This window comes from Amblyomma americanum, chromosome 3 (genome assembly GCF_052857255.1).
Source record: "Amblyomma americanum isolate KBUSLIRL-KWMA chromosome 3, ASM5285725v1, whole genome shotgun sequence".
NCBI classification, from domain to species: Eukaryota; Metazoa; Arthropoda; class Arachnida; order Ixodida; family Ixodidae; genus Amblyomma; species Amblyomma americanum.
In genome coordinates, this window is record NC_135499.1 from 207,936,146 (window position 1) to 207,961,188 (window position 25,043).

Sequence of the window (25,043 nt, forward strand, 5' to 3'; positions counted from 1 at the left end):
ACAAATGTCTAAGAAAAAATAAAGAAAGAAAGAAAGAAAGAAAGTACTGAGGTCTTTCTCCGGGATTTTACAATAGAAAGGAGACCAGATGTAAATCGGAGCTAGTGGCTACTTGAGTAAAGAGCACAGTAAAGGAAGGTCTGTGAAGCAAATGGAACAACATGAATGGTCACGGTGCATTCCCGGCTAACAGTTATATTCAATACGAATGCGCGTATACTTCGACGGCTTAGAGCTATCATCAGAATAGCTTAGCGCAGACACACAGGGCGAACAGAAACACGCACCACAGGCGCCATTCTAAATATATGCAGTTAGAGCTTCATTGAGGCAAGCAAAAGGTGGGGATACGTTGTTCATATGAACTGTGAGGCACTAGTGCAAGCTCAATTGGAAAAGATACGAAAGCGCTGATGCAGTGCAAGACGACGACCGTAAGGAAGGAATTAAGGAATGTCGCTAGTAAAGGACTAATTAACTTTCTTCGTCCATGACTTCCTAATGAGTATATGTTGTAAAAAACACTGCGGAAAACTGTGACGGAGTTTCTTCCGAAGTTTTGGCGGCAGAAACTGAGCTCTGCAAGAAGAAAAAAAAACATATAAACAAGAAACAGTTTGCGGGCTCTCGTTGACACTTCTCCGAACTTGCAAGGAAGTCTGGTCGAGTGGGCTTTAGCTGGCCATGGCACAAAAGAAATCTATTACAACGGCGTACGAACCCGATATAGGCCACATGAAGCGCTAAGGACTGACGACAGGACACCGCGTTTTTTATATTTTCTTGTTTGTTTTTTGCCTGCCTGTGCTCAAGGCTAGTTCGCTTTCTTTCAGGCCGCGTTCCCCCTCGGTGGAGGGGCTTCAGTGAATAAACAGTCCCACTTCCTAGGCTGTCAAGCTCATCAGGACCATCTCAAGACTTAATGAGGAGCCATCCTCGCCAGCAACAAGCTTCTCTTTGTCTTACCTCCCGCTTACTTGGCGTCACCGGAAGTTCTCCAGCTCGGCGGCTTAATTTTCTGTGCACAGATTGTTTTCGCCAATCCCTGCTCGATTCGAATCTGTGACATTGAGCATAAAAGACAGTATTTGCCTTTGTTGCCTCTCCTTTATCGACTACCACATATAATCACACGCTTCACGTCTTGTGTTCATCCCGCGTCCCGTGCCAAGTTAGGACAGTTTCTTAACTTGCCGCTTTTAGGCGAACCTGTTACAAAGTGAGAGCCGGCGAACAAAAAAAAAAAGGTGGACGATTTAGTTCGGTTAGGCCAAATGCGAATTACGTGTGTTAGCACTTCGGTTTCGGTTCTAGACTTGGTTTTCAAGGCCAAGCAGGCTTCAGACAAATATCGGCGAAATCGTACTTGAATCTCCGCTTTAAGGGCATGATGTGTTCAACATTATGAGGTTAATATGCCCATAAATGCGGAATTCGTCATTCTCTACTTGACATTGGTAGATCGCTGAGAGTCATCATACAACTCCTGGTGCAGTGGTGCAGCTGTTAAGCGATGCGCCACTGCCCTGCGTTGGCAGGTTCAGCCCCTGGTGGGGCTTGCGAGACCCTGGTTGCTTGTCCCGAGTAACTTCAAGGTCACGGAGGTAGTCTTCAAGGAGAAAAACACTGGCGAATCCTGAGAACGGGCGTTTTAGGGCTTGTGCATTCAAAGAATACACGAATATTTATTGTTTTAGTTAGTTGCACCTAAGTTTAGTTGCACTGAAATACAGGCAGAGGATGTTCCATTCTGTCGAGATAATAACATTGGTCAAGAACGAGAGAGCCGAATGAAGTTCACTTGTATTGTATTGTATTGTATTGTATTGTATTGTATTGTATTGTATTGTATTGTATTGTATTGTATTGTATTGTATTGTATTGTATTGTATCGTATTGTATTGTATTGTACTGTATTGTATTTCTAATGGGCAGCCATGCTCATTGGTATAATTTTTTGCTCGCAGCGACGACGATGATATTTATGGATGAATTCGACGCCACCCAGAGTGCGGAAACAATAGCGCAAACGAAGAGAAATTGATGCCGAGAATTTACTAAACGCAGGCTCCGGAAAAAGCGTTATGCGTGACCCTACTATGGGCTTCGCGGGAACGTACAGTGTATCGCACATGTAAATTGAACTCCCGGAAAACTTCTCTGGCCGGCTTACGCAAGAAATTCTTGTTCTAAAAAACGCGACGGTTCTAATTAGGCCGTCAATTTGAACACCACACGCGCACGGCGCCGTCGCCAGACAAGAAACGGAGCTTCAACTTCTAAAGGAATATAAAGGTACTTCCATCGTGCTTGCGTCAACCGTGTGTAAGGGCGTATGTTTATGCATGTAGGAATATGTTTATGCATGTCAGAATGACCAGTATATGTTATATAAGCGACAAACATACGACCAATTAGGAAGAGAAAGCATATCGCTCATTAAACGGCGCACACCAGTCGACTTTTTGCAAGTAAAACATTATTGATATTATTAAACGTACAAAGCAATACGCGCCATACGTGCGACTTCCATTAAAAGTTTTCACGGCACATTCACTAGAAAAACGAATGTGAAGACACGTTGTAAACACGGGTTTTGATTATCTTTATTGTGTGGTGCAAAACATCTAAGGACAAGAAATAAGAAGACCACGTATATACTAGCGCCGAAGTTTAAGTTTGCAGCGTTCAGCGGTGTGTGTCAAGCCTCTTTCACACGATCATCTGAGTTCGCCTTTCAACTTTTGTAGACACGCATGTTGGAATTAATACCATTGAGTCAGTTCAGAATTGTGCCGCCAGGTTCATCTCATCTGTCTACTCCTATCATACCAGCATCTCAGGTCTGAAATCACGATTGCAGTTGCCTACGCTAGACACCTGTCGGAACGCAGCACGTCTCTGCTTATTTCATAAGTTCTTTCACAACTTTCCAGAAGCCAACCGATTAATTCCACGTGTGCACCGCATTTCCCGCCATAACCACGCGAACGCTGTTTACCCTGAACGTGCACATACCACCACATTCCAGCAATCATTTTTCTTAAAAACTGCTCGTGACTGGAATAACCTCTCCGCCGAAGTGGCCACCATCATGAATCATCGACTGTTCAAGACCACTATCAAGGAAGCCTATTCATCAACATAATTTTTGTCCATTTTTCATTAATGTATAGTATTTTTTGCCGTGTTATCCCCACCCCTCATGTAATGTCCCGAAAGAGACCTTTGAGGAAAAAATAAATAAATAAATAAGCAAACAAATAAATAAACAAATAAATAAATATGGCGTCGTCAGAAGCGCGTCACGCGTTTTTCAGCTCAAATTGCAGAGGGATGTCAGGCAGTAGCATCCACGACGAACACATAGACACAAACTCCTCAAAACTGTCTTCAACTCAAACAAACTAGACCCATGCAAAAGGAAGGAAAGCGTGTGCGTGTGTGTGTGTGTGTGTGGGGGGGGGGGGGAATTCCTCCTAGTGCGAACGAGTTTTTCGGGAATCCAGGCAAGTCCTTGCACGCTTGTTTATTTTTTTCGGGGTCGCTGCGCGCCGGGTGTTTTCCACCTCACGCCGCCGGGAGCGCGGTCGCGCCGCCACCAGGTTCGAGCGACAAGCGCGCCCAACCGAGAAGTGACTCCAGCGTCACGTGGTCGTCCCACGTGGCTTGCTTCGAAGCGGGGGGGGGGGGGGGGGGGAGCAGAAGCGGGAGGAAGGATCCCCGTGCCGTCCGGCCGTCCCCATCCTCCTCTCCCTCATCCCCATCACTTTCCAAGCTCCACGCTCCGGGGAAGGGGGTTCCGTGCAAGCCGCGTTCCAACAAGCCAACAATCGGGCGCGAACCGTCGGGTCGGACGTCGGTCCGAGCCGCCTGGCGCCTCTCGCTGTCGCTGGGATTAGTTTACGACGGAGCAGCAGCTTCGGTGGACGGACTGGCGATTGAATTACTCCTAAGCACGGTCATGCGTGCTAGACGAGACATAGGATCTTCGAGCTCGGCTGCCACGTGGAAACGACTAATTCTTCCCTGGACCGCTGGTCCGACGAGTGTCACTCCCAGCGTCCACCCGGTGGCCAAAGCGAGACAGAGTTTGTCAACGCGTGAGTAGAACTCAACTTCCGAGTAAACAAGCTTCTGCGTAGGCGTCAATTTCGCCTCCTGTGACCGCTCAAAAATTCTAAGTACAGAAAACGTTGACTCAATTCTCCACACTCGAGCTTCGAGCTGTCCTAGACAACGTGTCGAGATTCTGGCGAAGTAACAAAGACGACAATGTTGAAAAAAATGGTGACTTTCTACGTGATACGTAGGATGCTCTAGAGCGGCAGCTATGAGAACTCTTGTGAAGACCCCTCTTCGGATGGGCTTCATGCCGCATTCTAGGACGGGTTGTGTAAACGCTGTCAGCTGCACTTTGAACACTTTGAATCGGTCTCTCTTAGAAGTGGTGAGGGCGGCGTTTTGCCCCTGTACGCCTTCATTTTTAGACACGCATCAGGCCCCACTCTCGCGCATTAAGCTTCCTTTACCTAGCATTCGAGTGCTTTTGAGCTCGCATTCGAGATTATGCAGCTGCGAGCTGACTCTTTAAGATCAAACGGAATGCACAGCTTACAGCTCTACTGCCGTCGAGCACACAGACGCTGTTCATGTGCACAAATACCGGTAGAAGGCTTCACTGGCAGCTTCGCGGTGATTGCCGAGTTAGAAAGCTACTGATTACTATTGAGAAGTAGTTGCGTCTTCTAGAATCATGTGTACATGTTTGTCAGTGAAGTTTTTGTGCTCGGAAGCAAAGAAAAGTCGATGAATATTTAGTAGACAGCAAGCTGCCTACCCCACTGCATATGATGGTTCACTGTGAAGGCTCAGGAAAAGGTGTACTGAAACGAGTCAAGAGGATGCTGTAACGCCTGGTGCGAAAACTTTCTACAACCTCCTATGGAATCCGATATCTGCCAGCTGAAAGTGATCTAGGAACACCTCTTGATGTGCTCACGGTCGAGGGCTTCCATAGTTAATGAAATGCAGATGTCAATGTGCGCTCGCCGCGTGACAACCTCATTGAAAGCGTTTTATTGATTACAGAGGTGTATTGTGCTCAAAGCAAATGCCAGGATGGCTGCAGCATTGAGGATGTGCTAATGCGTGTCAGGAAACTTTAATATGTCTTCGACACCTGAGGTGACGTTGATGCATTATAAATATTGGTTGGTGCTTTCGTACCTTTAGAGACAGACAATGAAAAAAATGCAGTCATTGCCGAGTTGTGTAAGGTGTCGGCCACCGTGCCTTCATCCTCGATCCCTCGATACGCAGAGGAAGACTTTTTTTTTACTTTCCCGGTATATGAGCGGTAGAAGTCTCCTTTCATGTCCTGTGAAAGCACGGGGCCTCGCCAACGAAGTGAGGTCGGTTGCGGCGCATTCTGAGCATTCATATCGCTTCACGCCTGATATGACAATTGGCAGTATACGCCTGACGCGCATGCCCCAGAAGCATGCCACTTTTGCGGCGAGAGCGATTTCTGGGACATTATAGCATAGCTCAGCATCGCCCCATCTTGTTCAGCCACGGGACACGTGACGTCATGCGTCACGTCGCATTTGGTGACAGAATACTTTTGCAGGTCAAGAACGTTCAGTCATGTGACACGACGGTCACACGCCATTTCCTTCCTTCTCGGGTCACGCAAAGTAAATAAATTCCAACAAAAGCAGACGTTACCAACAGATCTCACTTAGTTCTGCGGCGTTCCCAGCAAGGAAAAGCGCTGGTAAAGCCTTTTTTTTCTCTTAGCTGTTTAGCGTTACGAGCACCATGCGGAGTTTGGGTTTTGCGTTCAGACGGCAGACAGATGTGCCCAGAAATGCAGTCCATACAGGCATCACCCTAAACGAAGCTATCTTTAGCACTGTAGTTTGCTGTAGCTTAAAAATGGCCACTTTATTCGCGACGAGCAGTGCTCGCCTATCCACCTGAGACCTGGAGTGTAGTGTCTCTAATTTTTTTAAAGCGCTTGGGATAATTTGGGTTCCCAAATTAAATTATATTTTCGCTGCGTTTTGAACTTTGGTTGTTCGCTGCTCTACGTGCAATATAGAGAAGTGTACGAAACTCCCGTACCGCAGGGGAAAATTGGACTTCCTATTTTCGCTCAAATGTGTGCCTACGAGTGTTTGTTGCAATCTTACGTGTGCTAATAACTGCCTAGAAGTGTTTTGCCGCCTGTTGAAATACACATGAGTACACTGCTTTTATTGATCGCCATCGTAAGACGTGACCACCCTGACTGCCAGGTTTTTTTTTAGACCTCCTGGTGTTGAGGGCAACGGCCCTAGTCGAACCATACTCACAAGATGGCAGCACAGGCTCAAAAAGTATCTGAGAAAGAGATTTTAATGGCAGCAAAACTCTCTCCGTTGCTCCAGCTCCAGCGATTCCGGTGTGCACTACGTTGCACAGATTTTCCACCACCGGCTCTCAGGAGGATATAAAAGATATACCACTCACTCTTAAAACGAATGTCAACATTGGATTGTTCTTATCTGCATTCACCGTGTAAGTCCTTTCTTCTTTTCGCACTCACCAGCACAACGCTGCATCTTCAAAAAAAAAAACAATCATATAGACTATGAACTGCCTTCTCTTTTTTCTTAAGTTCATTTTTTTACTCACGTTGTGATGCGAATTTCAAAATTCTTCTGAATAGCAAGCAAGCTTTGCAGCGTGAACGTCGCAGCGCGTGCAGACTCGAAGCAAGACAGAATTAGAGACGGGCCTGTTTATTCGGCGAGCTTGTTCTCGCAAGTAAATAACTTCGCAGGCGCAACAGTGCAGTAAGCTCAATATGGCGCTCACTGAAAGGAAGTATTGTGAGCGTAGCCTAGAGCTACTCATACTACAGACGGTTAGATTCTCACGAATGAACTGAAAGAAATGCCAGCGTGTACTACAACGTCGCAGAAATATCAGGAATGCAGGAAAACACGCACGCGTCTCGGGCATTGAAAACGTGACTGGAAGGATTCTGCGAAGAACACAAGGGTAGGAAATCATATGAGAGAGCGTAAGAGTCGTGTACGACTGGCGTTTTGAGATATTTATTTTCTTTTCCAAATAGGTTGCTCTCAACTGAGCGTTCGCTTTGTTTGCATTAGTGCTTCGCCTGTGTGCCCCTCTCTGTTACATTGTTCGTCTCTTGGTACTGTTTCATCTTACGGGACTATAAAATAAAAGCCTACTGTTGTTATGAAAGAACCGGGAGGAAATAGAAAAGGGGAAGAAGGAAGGCAATTAAGGATGAATTGGTGTAACTCCCAATTGTCTGTAACGAACATGCATCACTCCACTCACAGAAATGAAAGGTAATTAATGAAATAATTAAAATTAACTTTTATTTGATCATGCCTGCCATTAGTCATGAATAAAGGTGGACGGCAAAAGATGTAGGATGCGGCTGCGACCTACTGCTTTGGAAAGGGTTCACCAAAAAAATGTTAATTGCGCAAGGCAAGCGCAAGTCCGGCGTGCACAGAGACGATGCCGTGGCACGGCACTTAATCAGATTCTCGTACTCTCCGTAAATGAACAATGTTCATGGCAAACGTTTGCTAGTGGAACGGTGCATTTTTTCTCCCTACTCGTGAAAGCACAGCTTAAGAGTCTTCGGATGAAGTGGCCACTATGCGTTGATGCGCGATATGTACACACATTTCCGTATCCCGTTCTGCACTCGCAAGAAGCGAAGAGAGCCTGCGCTAAAAGAATAAAAGTGGTGGGTACCGTGTGCTATAAATAGACTTATGAAATGCTATTGGCCAATGTGGTCGATCGCTGTAGACTTTATTTAAAGCACAACTGTACTATCACAGTGATCGTTTCAGCTTAACTGTCGAATTCGCTATTTCTGCATTGCTCGAACACTCTCTGGAAGGTCGTGATGAAGCGCTTGAGCTGTGGACTCAGATTTATATCGCTTAGCAGAATAACAAGAAACTTATGATAACGCGCTGCAGACTCTGAACCGGGTATTCGTTAGAATTCCCAAATTTCATAATACTATCTTCAAATACTAAAAAAAAACAGTTACAGACAATTACAGAGAAAATAGATATCACTTTTGTTCTTTACTTTTGCACTTTTTCACTTTTTTTTAATAGATATGTTCAGTGGGGGGGAGGGGGTGGCCTCGATGGTGACATTTACTTTTCATAAAGTAAGGATCAGTTATTTACACGTAGCTAGTGAAAAAAACTAACGGACAAACGTTTCTGAAATTCGCTAAGCCTATATGTGGCAGTGCCCCATAAACTAGGAGCAGGAGCTTCGCTAATGAACGCATTTAAAGAAAGTGCTTTTAAAGGGTAAAAGGGGCTCCGAAAAGCTTACCATTTGTGATACTAAGCCTTTCACGTAAAGATTTATTTCTTAACCTTGTCTGCCTCGTCCAATACCTTCACTGTCTTTCGACACTGCCTTTCCTTCTCCTTTAAGTGAAATGATTTGTCAGCAAACAAATAAAAGGCCGGTATTTGCGGCATCTGCACCTCTTTCTAGGTTGAGCGTGAAATTTGTAGACTTCTTTGCTAATATAGGTCTCCTGCCGTCAAGCACATTTGGTGAATATAGTGAGAAGAGGGCGCGGAAAGCAAATTTTTCTGCATTTGTTTTCTTTTCTGAATTGCTTTGCCTGAATGTTGGGCTCTGCGGATATGATGAACACGTAATGCTAGCCTATAAGTATTTTAAACCACATTCCCACAGGTTAGCCTTTCTCGAGTATTTTGCTTTCTTTCCTTCTTTCTTTATTTATTTCTTTATTGCTTTCCTTCCTTCTTTCCTTTCTTCTTTTTTTTCTTTCTTTCCCTTTTTCTGTCTTTTTTCTTTCTTTCCCTCTTTTTTTTCTTCCTCATTGCTTCATTTCTTTCGTTCTTTTCGCAGAGCCTGGAGCCATACTGCCATAATCGGTAGACCACTGCTTCTTTCGTGAGCGGTCTGGCGAAGAGTATTTTCGTATCGGCTACCAAAATTTCTGCTCGACAGTTCCTGCAAGCAGTTTAGCCAGGAATATAGCAACCGGGCTGAAGAACAAGCCCCTACCATCCCTCCTTCTGTTTATACTAGTATCTTCATTACCTAAAGTGATCATAAAACTGAGCATCAGCTCCATCCAAATTCTGTTCTTAAAAAAGTTCATTCGGTGGCTCTTTTTAGACACTTTTATGTTTCCCCGGCAGCAAAACGTGCATTTATTGCCGAGAGAAGAGATTTCAAATTTTTATCGACATTTGGTTTAAGCTAGGGACGTTTACACCCAAAAAGACTCCGTGACCGCGTTCTGAATTAGAAGGCGGCGTAGACTGGCCGCTGAGAATCCCCCCCCCCCCCCCCCAACAGCTGTGTCGAGGCGCCACAGTTTGCTTGCTAGACCGGCCTCTGAAGGAAACACCTGCGCTTCATTTTTTTTATCTTTTCCAGTTTATAAAACATTAGTTTCCAGTGAAAGTAGACTTCGTAGTTCAAATGCGGTAATCTCCCGATAAAGGCCAACGTCTAATTATCTTCAGCGTTCCTTTATACCCTAACTAACAAACAGTACCCTCTCATCTGCTTCCTTACTCAACTCCATCTCGATAATGAACTCTATCCATGTCGCTGCTAGCGTTCACTTGACCGCCATCTGTGAACGGTAGGTTATCGTAATGAACGTGTGTCTCGGAGAGAGACTCCAATCTATCGGCGGTGCTAATTTCGGCAGCTTCTCAGTCTCAGTGAATAAAAGTGTCTTTGGGAGCAGCCGAACTGAAACTACTGCGACCAACCTTGTGAGGTTCTAATACCCCAGCTGTTGGCAGAGACTTGCGCGCTGACGTCAGCAGCGGCAGATGTCGGACAGATGCATCCTTTCGTATCTCAGTGTTTGCGGAAGGGACTTCAAGCTTTGGCCTTGAATCACTGCACCAGAAACGAACTGGTTCTGAAGCCTATTATCGCTAATGTCGAACCAAACTTTCATCACTTTTCGCAAACATTCATCCAGCAAATGTACACACGTTAGTTTTTATTTAACAAGGTGTCACCTGCGGTTACTCGAATTAAGACTGCTATTGAAACTTTACGTACGAAAACAGTAATATCCCTGAGCATGAAGATGATCGCACGATTGAGCAAAAAACTAGCAGCGATACTGCGATACTGGTGAAGTGTGCTTCATTACGATGCAACCACATAAAACCTTTTTTGAAAGATATTTATTGAAAGAAAAAGACACGTCCTGCCGAAGCAGTGTGGTGCTAGGTGAGAGCGCTCGAATGAAGCAGGGATCAACAAGCGCTCCTCGATCCAAACGATTTAGTAAATCTTTTCTTTAAATCAGAGTTCCGCTGAGCTGATTTGGGCCATCATAACTGAGCCCAAGATGGCGCTAAACAGCAGATACCTTTAATTGCTGGGAATCATTAGGCAGCAAGAAATGCAATTTGAAGCTCTCAAATTTCTGAAGTGGCGAGTTTCATGCAGATTATTCAGTACTTCAGAAACTCCTATACTGTTTGAATGAGGCTATTTTTATTAATTATGGTCACTTTCGGCTCTCTATCTCCTTGAGGTTAACAGCTCGTGATCATCAGTCTGAAATGCTGGATCATGGAGAATGTATCTAACTTGTCCTATAGCAATAGCCACATGGTGCTGTCGCTTTGAAGGAATGCCAGTGGTTTTCAAACGCTGGCTAAATTCTCTGTTCTTCCATTAAAGGTTTTCTCTCTCTCACTCTCTCTTTCTCTCTGAAGGAATGCTGCTGGTGGTGGTGAAACATTTATTAGGAAGGGACAGGAGGTATGTTTGGATCAGCCCGTAAGAGACCGATGCTTACAAGCACTAGGTGGAGGTCCCTAGTTTGGGACCCCTGTGGCGGTGGCCCAGTGGCGGTGGTGGGCGCGCCCGACTAAGGCTTGTTGGGCCTGTAACAAGGTAACCATGTGGGCTAGTTGGTGTATTTCAGACATGACTTCATCAGCGAAAGCACGAGACACCAGGAGAAGAAAAACACAGGACAACGCTGTCCAGCGTTGTCCTGTGTTCTTCCTTTCCTGGTGACTCGTGCTTTCGCTGGTGAAGTTATGCCTGGTCCTGTAAGTCGTGGCAGCCAAGCAGGGTCGCCTCCTAGTCCTCCCGGGGTGGGTTGAGGATGGGGGGAATATCCGGGTTCGAGGCGCAGGCCCACACCATGTGATAGGTGTCCAAAGAGACCACTCCACAGTACCGACGGCTTCGTCTGCTGCCTCGTTTCCTGCCAACCCCTGATGAACAGGGGTCCATATAGGGTAACGGTGTGCGGGGTCCGTATCCCGTATGCAATTTTGGTAGATCCGATAGGCTAGGAAGGGAGTGCAGCAGTGTTCGACGTTCTGACGGGCCCCTCGCGAGTCGGTGATTATGTATTTTGAATCGGAATGTGAGGCCGCGAGAGCAATCGCGCCCTCTTCTGCTTGTGTTGCACTGCGGACTCTGAAGGTGAGGCCGTTATCTGTGTTGCTGTTGTGAACTACCGCTACCTCGCCTTCACTACTTCAAACAGGCGACTTATGGTCCTTGGGGCGGTGAATACTTCCCGCGAGCTCTGAGAGGCGCACGTTACAAAGCATTACACGTGCTTATCGAAAACGGAGTCGGGTCGCCGCCTTCTCGCTGGACTCCATATCCAACACTCCACTCCCATGGCAGACAGGTTTCACATCCCAGAACTGTGGAGATGCGCCCTCCACGTGCGACCTCTTCCAGGCAATATGTCACACGAAGGCCATAATGGTCGGCGCCTGGCACGAGCGGAAGCCCTAGCCCAACATTATGGCAACAAAACAGGTGTATATTACGTGGACACCTCCAGCCCTCACCACGGGAGATGGTATGCTGCTGGTGGCGGTTCCTTAACTCCGAAAAATGTTAAGTTCTTCTTAAGGTTTTTTTTTGCGTCTGAAACGCAAAAGACAGTGGCGTCGAGCCCCGCAGTCCTCTTTCCTCATATTCCCTTGCTCTTGACGTGAGCTTACCGAGAAATTAATACCGTTTACTTTCTATACACTCTAAACAGACACTTAACTTCCAGCTCATGTTTGTTTGTTAACGTACACTATTTTACTTTAGCATTATTCCCTTTACGCGTAAACTAAAATTCAACTAAAACTTCTTAATACTAAGCTATATCTCCTGTTTCAAAGAAATGACCAAGTCATTCCTTAGTGTCCTCCATTTGTAAACTTCCGCGGTCTGAAAACAATCGCTGACATTTAAAAGCTAACCAATACTCAAGGCTGCGTCTCCAATTTTGACGAACGGGCCTTGGCCTGACTTGGACCCTTGCTAGCAAAAAATCGAATGCAGTAGCGGTTGTCTTTCCGAAAGAACGTTTTCAAGCGCATAGCCACCTTTTCTGGTGCTCTGACTTGGTACCACTGGTTTCATGCTTAGGAAAAAAGGCATAACACACTGATATACGGCGACCATGCTAGCGATGCCTTGGCGCTTTTGGGAAGGCTTCTGTTTTGAATCGCTTGTCTCCTCAAAGCAGATCGACTGTTAAGCCTTTCAGTTTTCTCTTTCCTAAACGGGTACATTTGTTCACGGTGGAGCGAACGCCTCTGATGTGCAGTGCATGCTTACGAACGCGAAAGACGCAAAGCATTTTTTTTTTTCGGTAAAGCGCGCTTGCTTTGTCTCCCTCCATAAAAGCCGTGCATTATGGTTTGAGGACCTGATAGAAATTATGGCCCAACCAGATCACTCAGCGCAGTTGTAAGAACTGGCGTAAAAAAAAACATTCAGTTCGAATTTTAAAAAAAAAACACGCAAAAAGGGCGCTTCTGGTGTGACAGGGAGAGTCGGCTTCCACTAGACTTTCTTCAATTAATCATAGGGCAGGAAAAGGTCGCCCTGGTGCCTGACAGCGATAGAGTTTAAAACCGAAAAAAAAAATAGAAGGAGCAGCAAACTGTGCCCTGGCCATTTTCTTAGAGGACATGAATGGGCGGTGCTGCTGTATGAAATTTTTCTTTCCCTGCTTGCATGATCTATAGTTTTGCAAATAACAGGCGTAGGTGTATTTTCCTCTGCTCGAAAAAGAAAACGTATATATTTTTGCCCCCTTACGAATAAAACAAATACGATTAGTTTATTACCATTTCCTTGTGCTGAAAGCCCATGACATAATGGCACTTACTGAACTGTAAAACCGGCATCTTTCGCAAAAGAGACTAGTCAAAGGGTAAGCCCTCATTTTCCCGTCTGACAAAAGCTCTCCCGCTTTTGGAGGTTGTTTGCATCTTTTGATTTAGATTTGCTGTTGATATATATGCGAATTATGCAACCTCACAATGGCGCAGTTGCGACACGCTAGAAACAAGACTCTTTTCTGGACTCGCTTGCAAAACTTCACCCGCTGACGTAAATTTCTCAAGACTCTCAAGGCCGGTTTATAGCCGTGTTGAATAGGGTGTTTTCTCAGAAGGAGCATCGATCTAAAAATGTCCACGCCCCCTGCTTCGCTCAGGCCCCTCATATTGGTATCGCAGGTCATTTTCGGGATGTTCTTAAGACACAAATATGCTGTGGCATGTGCTTTTAGTAGGCCGTCACGATTTTTGCTCTGAGAACTGCGGCAAATATGTAGCGTGCTGTTCTTCGAAACTGCAGCGTACAGCAGATCATCGCTATGCAAGTTTAAGAGCCACAACGATTATTGATATGTGCCAACAACCTCACGACTGTCTGCATTACTGTAATTTATGAAATGAAATTGTTGGTTCATAACTGTAACCCAGGCTATTCTTAGCCGCACAAGATAACTAAAAATAGGGCGAAACTCTATATACTGAAGAACATTCACAGGCATCCCGGTAAAATCTCAGCGACGCGTGCATCGCCAACACAGCGCAGCTCAAACACGGCATAATACAACTCACATTCTTTAACGCACTCCAAAAATGGATTTCAGTGGACGTCGAAAAACCTTCATGGATAGCGGTAAAATATGTTACACCGGATTTAAAGGCTTATTTCATATTTAGTGATGCAATGACATCAGATCGGTGTTAAGCCACCATCTCCAAGCATTACATCGCGGGAATTCTAGAAGGACATGATGCGCAACATCTTTCAAAAGTAAAGACGCTGCAACCACTGCTACTGATGCCGTGATATGTTTTCCGAACAACGTGGCGATGCTGACGTTCAGAAGCTTAGAGAGTGGGCGACAACAGCAATTTTAAGTCTCTTATTCTCCGGAGCGCCGGGAATGCTACGGATCGAGGCCCTCTATTTCATGTTCTCGCTTTTGAACTTTTTTTTTTGCTCACGTCTAGAGTAACAAATCATCTCCAACTTTCCAAGCTTTCATCTTTTCGGGGCACCAAAGCCCCTGATATTATCACTGCTGACGGTACGACCATCCCACACCGGAAATTGATTGTGAAGGCGCTATCGAGGCGCCAGGAAAGGCACGTTTTCGTGTTTTCGTTCTTCTGAGTGAAGAGCGACACTATACGTGGTCACTAGTCTGTTTATGTATCAGTATCAGAGTAGACAGTGTAATACGAAAGCATCGGCATTTGCCAAACGTGAGACTGTTTCCGCTGTAGTTCGTAACTCGAACGGAGGAGCGTGATGAGGTGGCAGTCTTCGTTCGGAGGACTGTTGTCAAGGGCTCAGCGCGCCACCGAGGCTGTTTGCTTATTCCTCGGCCGTCTGTGGCAGACACGAGCAAAGTAGAGAAGCCTCAGGTCGCGTGAGTGTGTGTTCGCCTGCCGTAAATTCATGTTCCGTCCTCATGTTTCGTTACTATTCCGCGAGAATGGCACCGCCTGTCCCAGTCTGGCTGCGGTCGTGACACCAATGTCAGGACTGAACGCCGCGTGCTGTCATGTCTCTGTTGTCAGAAGAATCAAAGAGGCGCCAATGATGAGGCGACGAGAACGGAATCCTGTGTAGTTTCAGGTTACGAGCGTCGCAATATCGTATTTTGGCAATGTTTCGCAGACGACTGCACACAGTGACACTATTTCCGCAGAACCTTTCATCTTCGCCCTGCTCGTATTGTTCATTGATCGTTATCAAACTGCCGGTACGAGCCTACAACATCTTAACCAGCAAGAATCTCTGAACACTGAGTGGTATGAACTGAGTGCGGCTTGAACTAGTTATATTATAAAGCAGCAGCAGTGCATTACCTGTCTAATTCTGCTGTCTCTAATATTTGTGTCCACGAGAACAAAGAATTGTCAATGAAAATTACTGCACTAACTGATAACTATCTTTCTTTTTTTTTGCTTGATTTCCTGTTGCTTCATTCGATTAGCCTGTCTGGGCATCGCGTCGGCGCAGCAAGATATAGCGTGCGTTCAACTAATTGCAAACCCTGTAGCTCTACTTCCTGAAAACGCTTAGGACGAGGAGTCTATCCAGCTTAGAGTAAAATACTAGCTTCGCACGAAATGAGAAAAAAATAATGCTTTGAGCAAAAACACGTTTCAAAAACTGGTTCTCGCCCTTTTTGAATACCGCACAAGAAAAATCTTGCATCTCGGCCCTTATTTGTTGACTACGCTAGTTAGTTTAAACACCGCAGTTTTTTAAAGAGGCACAAGATGAATAAATACGGTTGATTGCATCCGGAAACTGGAATCGCATAACAGGACAAAAACAACCGAGCTGTACAAGTAAGGACGCAGCCCGACATCGTGACATCTTTGTTGTACACTCATTTTCATGTTATTCACTATGAAACGGAAAAATAGTACCGTCGTGACTTAAATGACCTTTGCGTCCTGTCTGAATACTGACCTCCAAAGAAAAGACAAAAATGCCGCCTCCCACGGACGTAAGGACGCATCTTTAATGAAGTTTATTGAGTTTGTTCTCATTTGCTCCTCCCTAATCAAAAAGGTGTTCTCTACCGGGCAAGACAATGACCGTGCTCATGTTCTGTGTACTCTGTCGCTTCACGTCAATGTGTCTGTCCATTTTCTATTTATTACACCCATCATTACGTCCTGAGTGCTGCGGGCGCTGCATAGTGTTCTGATTTTCCGGAAACCACCCAAAAAAAAAGCAAGAAATTAGTGTGGTTCAGTCGTTTAGTCACAGTAACGTCGCATGTCATTTTTTTTTTATTTTTTAGCAGTTCAGTCACTTGGATAGATATTGCTTCATACAATTAGCCGCTCATTAAACATACTATGCTTATTTAAAAACCACCGCTGTTCCCTGGGTACCTCGTAGAGCCACTGCGCACTTTGTCGTTCACTTCGCTGATTGGCTGACGTGACATGTAGCGTTGGCGGGAATTAAAGAACGTTTAGAGGCGGATTATGGCATCATCTGCTTTCTTCCGCACTGAACCACAACGCCAACGGCCAGCGCTAAAAGACTATGAGGCTTCTTCCTCTCTTTTTCGAGCTTTCCAAAAATGTCTAAGTAAACTGCCCGCCAAACTAGCCACGTTACTGAAGCTCTTCGCTTGTTCTATCATTTGAGGTCGGCACGTCACGTAGCTGTCTTTCTTCTTCATGCAAATGCTTAGAGTCGTTGAACTGTGCACCTCGCTACGTTGCTAACCGTGAGTCGGTGCCTAAAATCATTTACAGCACCGTGAAATTGAGAAAATAGTTGGGAAGAACAATTTTTACGTTATTCCTACTTTTTTTTTTGCTAACACGCAGATTTTGCGGAATAAATAATGCCAATGTGAAAATATTTTAGGAAAACAAAACGCTTTATGGGAATAGAACCCAATGCCTGTTGTTAAACGCTGTTCACATTTAATGTCATTTTCTTTATCCTTGCGACCCAAAAGCCACATTCAGGCGCTAAAGTTTAATACTTAACTGAACGCGCTAGGCATGAATTAGCTCAAGATAGTCAGGAACACTGAAGCGCACCCAGCAGGGATACTCGTTAGACGCTAGTTATACGCGGTTATTTTCTTCTCTTTTGTTTTTGGTTAAAAAAAGAAGTCAATGGCGATTCAAAAGCGCCCGCATTTCATCATGGCACTAATCTCGAATGTGGCCTGAAAAAAAAAAGTCGAATGTACCTTATCTCCGGATGAGTTCTTCGGTGCATTATGACTGCAAAGCCTTCTTCGTCCTTTTTCTGTTTTTTTTTTTGTCCTTGCTTGTTGATCCGTTTATCTTTGTGCACGCTTTTTTATATATTAGGCGACGGAAGACGATAAAACGCTTTTCTCGAAAGTTGGAAATCGATTTCTTTGCTTTCTCTTATTAGGAACTTCGCTCTTCTTTTAAGCACAAAACTCTGCCACCTTGGTTGAAGCGCTTCCTGAAAATTTAGGAGACCGTCCCCGTTGCTGAAACTCCATTTCAATGGGGCCCAAACGGCCCGAAATGATGACGACGGATGATTTTCCTTTTTCACCTTCCACTCGTTCAGTGCAGTTAGAACATTCTTGACCTAAAAACTTTACTGCCACAACAAAAAGACAGCTGAAATATTTAATACAGCTGCCGACAAACAATCGCCGTTGACTTAGAAAAAAGAAGAACGCGCGAAGAACACCACTGGCTGCGATGTTTGGCCCGGAGGCTATTGCGAGTTCCTGCCATTCAGCGTGCTGAGTGGCCCCCGGGGGACTAATATCGTGCCTAGGTGTTCGGGGAGCTTTCATCTCAAGCGGCCGACACAGGCCAAGCCTTTGCCCGCCACCTTTACCCTCCGGCCTCTAGCCAGACTGTATCTTAGCGGTCGCGGCTGGCCAGGCCACGCAAGCGCTTTCGTCCAGGTCGAGATGTGGAGGCAACACAACAAAGAGACGGGCTCAGAGCAGGATCTTCCCCACGAGATGTTGCCACTTGCCGTCTACGAATTCCAGAACAGATTGTTTTTGTGTGTTGTCAATAGCGGCCCTGTGTTGTGTACTTGAATTCATGACCCACTGAAACTGGCAAAAGGGTCTCGAAATAGCTTAGCAAGTTAATCTCTCGACAATCGGAAAGAATGGAGTTAGTAGGTTTTATCTCCAACGAAGTACCTGCAATTTTTAACTCCACGTCAATATGCAACTACTTTGTCTGTCGCGAGCAAGTGTGTAAAGTTTTTCGTAACTGTCCGCCACTCCTGTGTTGTGAATCCGACACAGAGTAAGCACTTCCCCTTTATGCATTACTTAGAGACGACGTAGATGTTAACCAGAGGCCTTTCTTCTTCTTGAAAAAAAAATGGTTTGGCTCCAGGCGTACATCGCAACTACGGAGCAACGTTTTTGTAAGTCATACGCAGGCGCTTTAAAAAACGCACCTCACGTCGCCTACTCTGATGTGGTGCTGTCACCCTCCCTTTCCTTCTTCCGTGAAACGAAAAGGAAGAACTCCGATTTCCTCCGCTCTCAAACGAAATGCTTGGGGCTATTCTTAGAGCAAACCCTCAAACACAGCCTTCCTACCCACCCTCTATACTCAACGCATACTTCCGGAGTCTCTGCTCTCATGAGCTAATTGCGTCTCTTTGCATTTAAAAGAAATTGAACAGTTGAACATTCAATAGAAGTAGCTATGTATATATCTCTAAGTTTTTGCAGATCAATTCTTCGTGTTATGAAATCTTCGCTCGTATGCCCAGAAATGACATCATCTACCTTCCTTAAAGCTACATCCAGGCGTTGGCAAGTCGACACGTATGATTCCTACCAGTGAGGAAAAGTCGCCGCATGTGCCGCAGTTCGGGTCAACGTTGTGCTGGCAGGTACTTTGTGAACGTGCTGTTGCTCCATTTCTTTAAAAAGTATTAAAACAGCCTCGCTATATGCATGCGCACGCCATCTATATACCTAGAGGCATTCAAATACGCTTCCTAAAGTAACTTTTTTTTCGGGGATATTTCATGGAAGAGAGCATCGACATACAAGAATACAAAACTAAATAAACGAGAAAAGTGGTGCAAAAATAAAGTAAGCAAATAATACTGATACCAAAACAGATCAGCCTGTAATATACCCACAAATGAACTAAAACACAACATCCCCACAGGTAGCAGAAAAAGTGTGCAATTGAGGAATAATACAGCTTCTCTTACAAAAAAAAGCAACTATACAACTGAGTGAACAAAAAAAAACTGATACAAGCAATGAGCAAGAGACATTTGTGTTAGAATCTCGTGAAACTCGTTACGGTTCCTTTCTGTAGCAATGTGCGATGGGTAGATCATTTCAGTCGACTGTAATACGAGCTCATGTACGAGGTAGTACTTGGGCCATTATTCATAAAATTCCCAGACTCGCATCTTGAAGCGATTCCTTTTTCCCGAACGATTTCTATATTTTGCCTATCTTCTATTAAGAACTATCACTTCCTATGTCCGAGCTGTCCTCCGGCGGGAAAAGGAAGTCCGGAATTGTCACCCCGCATTTAAAACGACAAAGACGACGCTTTCACTGAACACAGTGCTTTTATGAGATGGAAAGAGCCAAACAACCAAATACAAGCGTCGTCGTCCCCGGCCTATTTCGCAGTTAAGTACGTACGTCGACACCGTTTATATGGCGCAAATCTCTGAGGCTCAAGCTAAACCACAATTCATTTCAAAACAGTTATCGCGAAGTCATTTTCGGCGTGGACGCCGCAAGTTCGAAACGACTTGCGGGAAAATTTTCAAATTTAATTTTCTTGCCAATAAATGCGTATTGTACTGGAGTATGAACATCAATATGCTCACAATGAGCCACAGAATCACTTTTTACTAAGCACGAAAACTGTATGCTTTTGGGTTCAGTGTCCCTTAATTACTGTTGCTGCCTACAGTAGGGAGCTGTTTCTTCTTTGCATATAAAGTATACCAGTTTTATTATAATGATCTTTGGTGTGACGCACCTCCGGACACCTTAGAGAGACATTTGCGCGCGCTATTGAAATGCATTCAAGGAAAACCAGAGATCTGCCTGTCAGTTTCACGACGGCTTCAAGCGTATGTTTCAAGGGTGCTCATTATTAAGGCGAAAGCCTTTAATGGCTCATTCTCCCGTCCGTCCGGCGTCCGTTACATCTAGCAACTTGATAAGAAAAAAATCTTTGTGCGCAATGGGATTCGAATCACCGTCCTCCCGTTCCGCAGCCGAGCGTGCTAACGACTGCGCTACTTCCTGTAAACGCATATGTAGTTCTCCTTGTCTAGGACGCTGGAGAGTGTTTGCGGAAAGGCGTAGAATCAGACGGATGCCTCCTAAAGCCCCCCAGTGTCTCTAGCACTTAAGATTCACAAACAATTGTATACTTAATTAACATATTAACCACAAATCAGTGACACAAGCAGCAGCACCGCGCTGAAGGCTTTCGCCTCACCGAACTTTAGGTCAACAAAGTGTCCCTCTGAATTTTTATAGCTGTTCCGTTAGTTGGAACCCAGTGAGGTCTCAATAGTGTGAGCAGGTAAACAACTCCTGTCATTCAATAGATGTTGGAGTTGCTGCGCCAAATAAGCTTTCATTGGTCAGTCGAGGTACTCATGTATTTTTGTCGCAGCTTATAGCGCTCGGTGTCAAACTGGGGGCTATCGTGTGGAGTGAATAAACACGTGTTAAGGCATTTCTTAGCCTTGAAAGAAACCCTTTAGAGCTTCAAAGTCGAATTAGCTCTTTCGCAATTCCTCGCTTGAACCTGAGAAGGATTACTTGATTTGAGCACTTCGCCAGAGTGCTCAGTGGGCATGCACGCATTCGCTTCTTCAAGTATACACCCCGCTATTTAAACTATCTATAAATATACACCTACTATAATGATTTAGCGTGCTTTACGCAAAAAAAAAACGTTATGTGCGGCACTCGAAAGTGGCCCGCCAAGCACTTACCACTGAAGCAATTTGCAAGCCAACGAAAAACGAGGGCAGAAGCCGGGCCGTCTCATCTCAGGGGTAGTGCCCAGAGGCAGGAGTCTCGCTGGCCCTACTTTTGATGCCCTGCTGTGTCGGTTTCTGTGGCAGCAAAGAAAATTGGCAAGTTCGTGTGCTAAGATTAAAGCAACTCGTGCACTGCTAAGCTCATTTATAGCTTCGCAATTAGAACTCGAGCCGTGAGATGAAAATTAAACTCGGCTCATTTTCAACACCCACCTCAGTTCTCTGAGAAAAATAATTCGTGACTACTTACACTTCCACAACCAGAATGCTAACGGAACGCTGATACTGTTAGCCATTTACAATTTATGGGGACATTCTTATGGCTTCTTAAACTTAAAATAAGCCTGATTTAAACTTAGTCAAACTTACGTACAAAAAAAATGGCGGCGATCAGTTGGATGGATGCTGTGGAAATGTGAGCATCTTCTTTAACTCTACAATCTATTCCAGTTCCGATTCTATTTAAAATTTTAATTGATTGCCTTTCACTCCCCAATCTAATACAATTGTGATACTTTTCCGATTGCGACTACGTAAGTACGCAAAATGCGTCACAGTTTAAGGTCGCTGCGAGTCGTCATACCACTACTGGCGCAGCGGCGCTGCGGTTTGGCGATGCGCTACTGCACTTGCAGGTGGCTGTTGAAAATACTGCCACTAGTGGGGCTTGTGAGACCCCGGTTGTGAGACTCAGCCATGCCAGAAGAAATAGCTCAAGCCTCATTTTTTCTCATACAGTTATTCAGGAGGCTCTGTATTGCAATTAGGCCCGCTGTTGTCTCAGTCAATTTCTTAGTCATTTTAGTTTTTGCCGAGTCATTCTGCATTCAGCGTTTTCCTCCTTTCCCCTACGAGTGGAAAGGGGGACGGTTGACAGGTGGAAGGTGGAGAGAGGCAAATTCCCCTAAACACCACCTAGCAGGTGGAGGTTCCACACAGACACTGACCCTCGTAATGATATCGCATTAAAGAATGTTATACCGTGCAAGAATTAAATAAATGTCCGGCGCTCACCTAGCTCAAGTAGGAGTATTTTATTTCTCAGGTAGATGGGTATTCATCTGAAATTAACTATTTATTTAAACCATTAAAAATACTCAGAAAGTTACAAACTCCCCCAGGGCAAAAAGAAAATCACCATTGTTTAATATCTTCGTGCCTGTGACGTATCTCTTCCTGAGCGTTTCCTTTGTTATCGGTAAGCAGAAAAATCACGAAGGTTGCGCAGGATCACTGGCCAGTGTAAGCGTTCAATGCAGTGGCGGCTGCCGCTAATTTTCATTTCGAAGTTCACAAGTACGCCTATGGCAGCACACAGAGAGTCATCTCATTCGAGGCCACATTGCTTAAAACGGTTGCTAATGCTGCACGATTTAAATTTCGTGCGCTTGGCTCAAAGTATGAGGAGATAGCTTAGCGAGAAATCCATAATCCTACGAAGTTTCACTCTTGGCTCCCCGCGGCCCGGAAAACGCTCCGAATAAATTCAGCGCTTTAAACCTAATTACTTCACACTAATAAATATTACGTAATCAGGGAATAAAGTATGGTACCTACGAACTGTTACTGGCAACAATACTGTGTTTGGGTTAAATTGATGCATTCAACTGCATAGCTACTTAAGTTTTTGCCTTGAGTTAAGTAAGCACCACAAAATGAATTTGGCCTTAAGTTTTTGCTTGAAGTCACCCTGTGATAGTGGCCGAAATCTGCATGTTAGTTATCATTCCTTTTTCTCATAACGTTATTTTGCCGCCCTCGCTGCTCATTTCACCTTAACGCAAGAAGAAAAAATTTGCAATTTCTGGGACTGGCACTATGGTTTCTTCTTGCTTCTCACTTTATGTCTATAGCGTTATGCTTCTTGTCACAACCTGGCTAAATATCTCAGAGGTACAGGACTTACCTGCTCCCTGGAACCTGAAGTCCAGGATCCTTGGACATCAGTTTTAATTATGAGGAAGCTGTATAATATTGTAGGGTACTGTTATAGAAATATTAAAGGTAACGGTGCATTCTTCTGATGCGTAGAAAAACCTTTCTTCTAAAGTTTGTCCATCGCTCGCATCGAGTAGTTTTGACTGCATGGGAAGCCAACGGAGAACGTTTTTTGACGATAGCAAAAACGTTAGCAGCAAAAAAAAAATCAGTACTCTCAAGGGAAGATCTCTGGATATATTGATTGTTGCAATGTATCAATACAATATATGAAAAATCGCGCTCATAAACAACTTCCCGTTGAAAATGCCCAAGTTGAGAATTTCTGGGTATGTATTACTTATGTGAATGTGTGCATGTGTGTGCGTGTGCGCGCATGTGTGTGTGTGTGCGTGTGCATGTGTGCGTGTGTGCGTCTGCATGTGTCAGTGTGTGCGTCTTCATGTGTGCGTGCATGCGTGCGTGCTTGCTTGCGTGCGTGCCTGCTTGCTTGCTTGAGTGCGTGCACGTATACTTATCTTCATTCTTTACTTTCCTAATCAGTAGTAGTCCGCTAAAGCATCTCCAGTCATCATCAGATAAGGCCTCCTCCATCTTCCTACGCACCACGAGGTCTGAGGCAAAAACCTTCTGTCCGGCAGCTGGCTGGATTCTCCTTTTCACCTCTTTTGGCTTTTTTTTTGCCTGCAATTTGCCTTTACTTCTGCTTCTTTTACTTCGCACAACTGAAGGAAGCGTGGTCACCTCAGTCGCATTAAACACTCTTATTGCAGCGAAGCCTGCTCTACTAGAGCAAAAGAATGATTCTGTGAATGATTAGTTAAGTAAAATAAATTCAACGTTCCCTTCCGGCACGATTTGCTTTTCCTTCTATCGAGACAGTGCGCGCGGTTAACGGCAGAGCAGACGATTAGGATCTCAGCTCCACATGGGGCGGAATTCGCTGGTATTTCGACATTATGAGGCCAAAATGTCTCGTCTGACGGGTCTAATTTTTGCTTTGGCAGTGCAGCGATCAGTAGTCGATGGACATCCGCAGCGCTGGAAGAGATCTCAGCTTCCCGAAATGTAGGTCTCAACCCAGGGCCCATCAGGTCGAACAGAACTAAGGCAGCCCGATCGCTTCGACAATAATGCGAGAGAAATCAATAAGTCGCCGTGGTCAAATGGTCTCTGTCCGGTCGCAGGGAGCAATGTCGTTTCCAAAACTAGAAACTGGAGCGAATCATTGCGCGCGCGCAGAATTCCAGAGAATGCCCTGGGTGCTTTTCATATTACTCCTTTGCTAGCTTCTTTTTCAGCGCGTCACTTTACGCAGCCGTTCCTTGCTGTCTCCTTAGTTAAGTAGATGGCCAGCTGTCGTCCAGGAGACATGCTTCGTTGTATTCCAACTCCACAAAGCACTATGAGCTTGAATAAAATTTTTCTGTCCATAATTATTGGTTGACTTAAAAACAGTGCAGTGTTGGGACGAAAATTATTGAGAAAGCAAGGGTTAGTAAGTTTGTTCGCCTTGGGCTTTCGTGTTTGACTGCTTTAGAGTGCTAGCTTATAGGTAGGCTCGCCCGAATTCGAGTCGGGGGTCGCGTGTCTGTCGTCGTCCCCATCACGCGTCCGAGAACTCCGGACAGAAGCGCAGGTGTTGGGGCAGAGCGCGTGCGCCGCATGACAAAGAAAGAAGAAGAAGAAGAAGAAGAAGAAAGAGAACGCAGAAGGAAGAAGAGGCGGCTGGAGCTCGCAAAAAAGTGAAAGAAAAAGTCAGAAAAGCAGACACAGGATGAGGAGCAGGCAAGGAGTGCGTGGATCTGCGCCAAAGCAGCAGCGGCGCAGATAGGGGGCGCCGCGGAGCGGACGGAGAAGTCGCTGCTAAAATAGAGGGCGCAGCAGCCGAAGCGATGGAGCGGAGCATACAGAGGGTTGCGAAACACGCAAAATGCGCCGCCGAGAATAAATAAAACCTACGCATTGACGCTGCAGACAGCTCTGGATTGTCAACGTGGTCGGCGAGTCACACTAAAAGGACTGCCATGGGTGACAAGAACAAAGGCGTGTGGAAGCTCGTTCTCGTGACGAGGCGTGTAAGCGAGAAACAGTGTTGCGGAAACGTCAGCAAGCCAAGGGTGTTCCCAAAGCAAGCCACGATGCGACGCAAAAGTAAATGAAAAAACGCAAGACACCATCAGCTAGCGCTGATCACTCGCATT

The 25,043-nt window shown here is 45.2% G+C and overlaps 1 protein-coding gene across 1 annotated transcript in view; it reads left to right on the top strand.

The window, feature by feature from the left end:
• The first annotated feature begins 3,831 nt into the window (after nucleotides 1-3,831).
• The window catches only part of LOC144123611 (gonadotropin-releasing hormone II receptor-like), a 38,490-nt gene continuing 17,278 nt past the window's right edge, over nucleotides 3,832-25,043 (top strand). The window contains exon 1 of the mRNA XM_077656416.1: nucleotides 3,832-4,103. The gene's annotated coding sequence lies outside the window, so the exon portion shown is untranslated. The remainder of the gene's footprint in view (nucleotides 4,104-25,043) is intronic.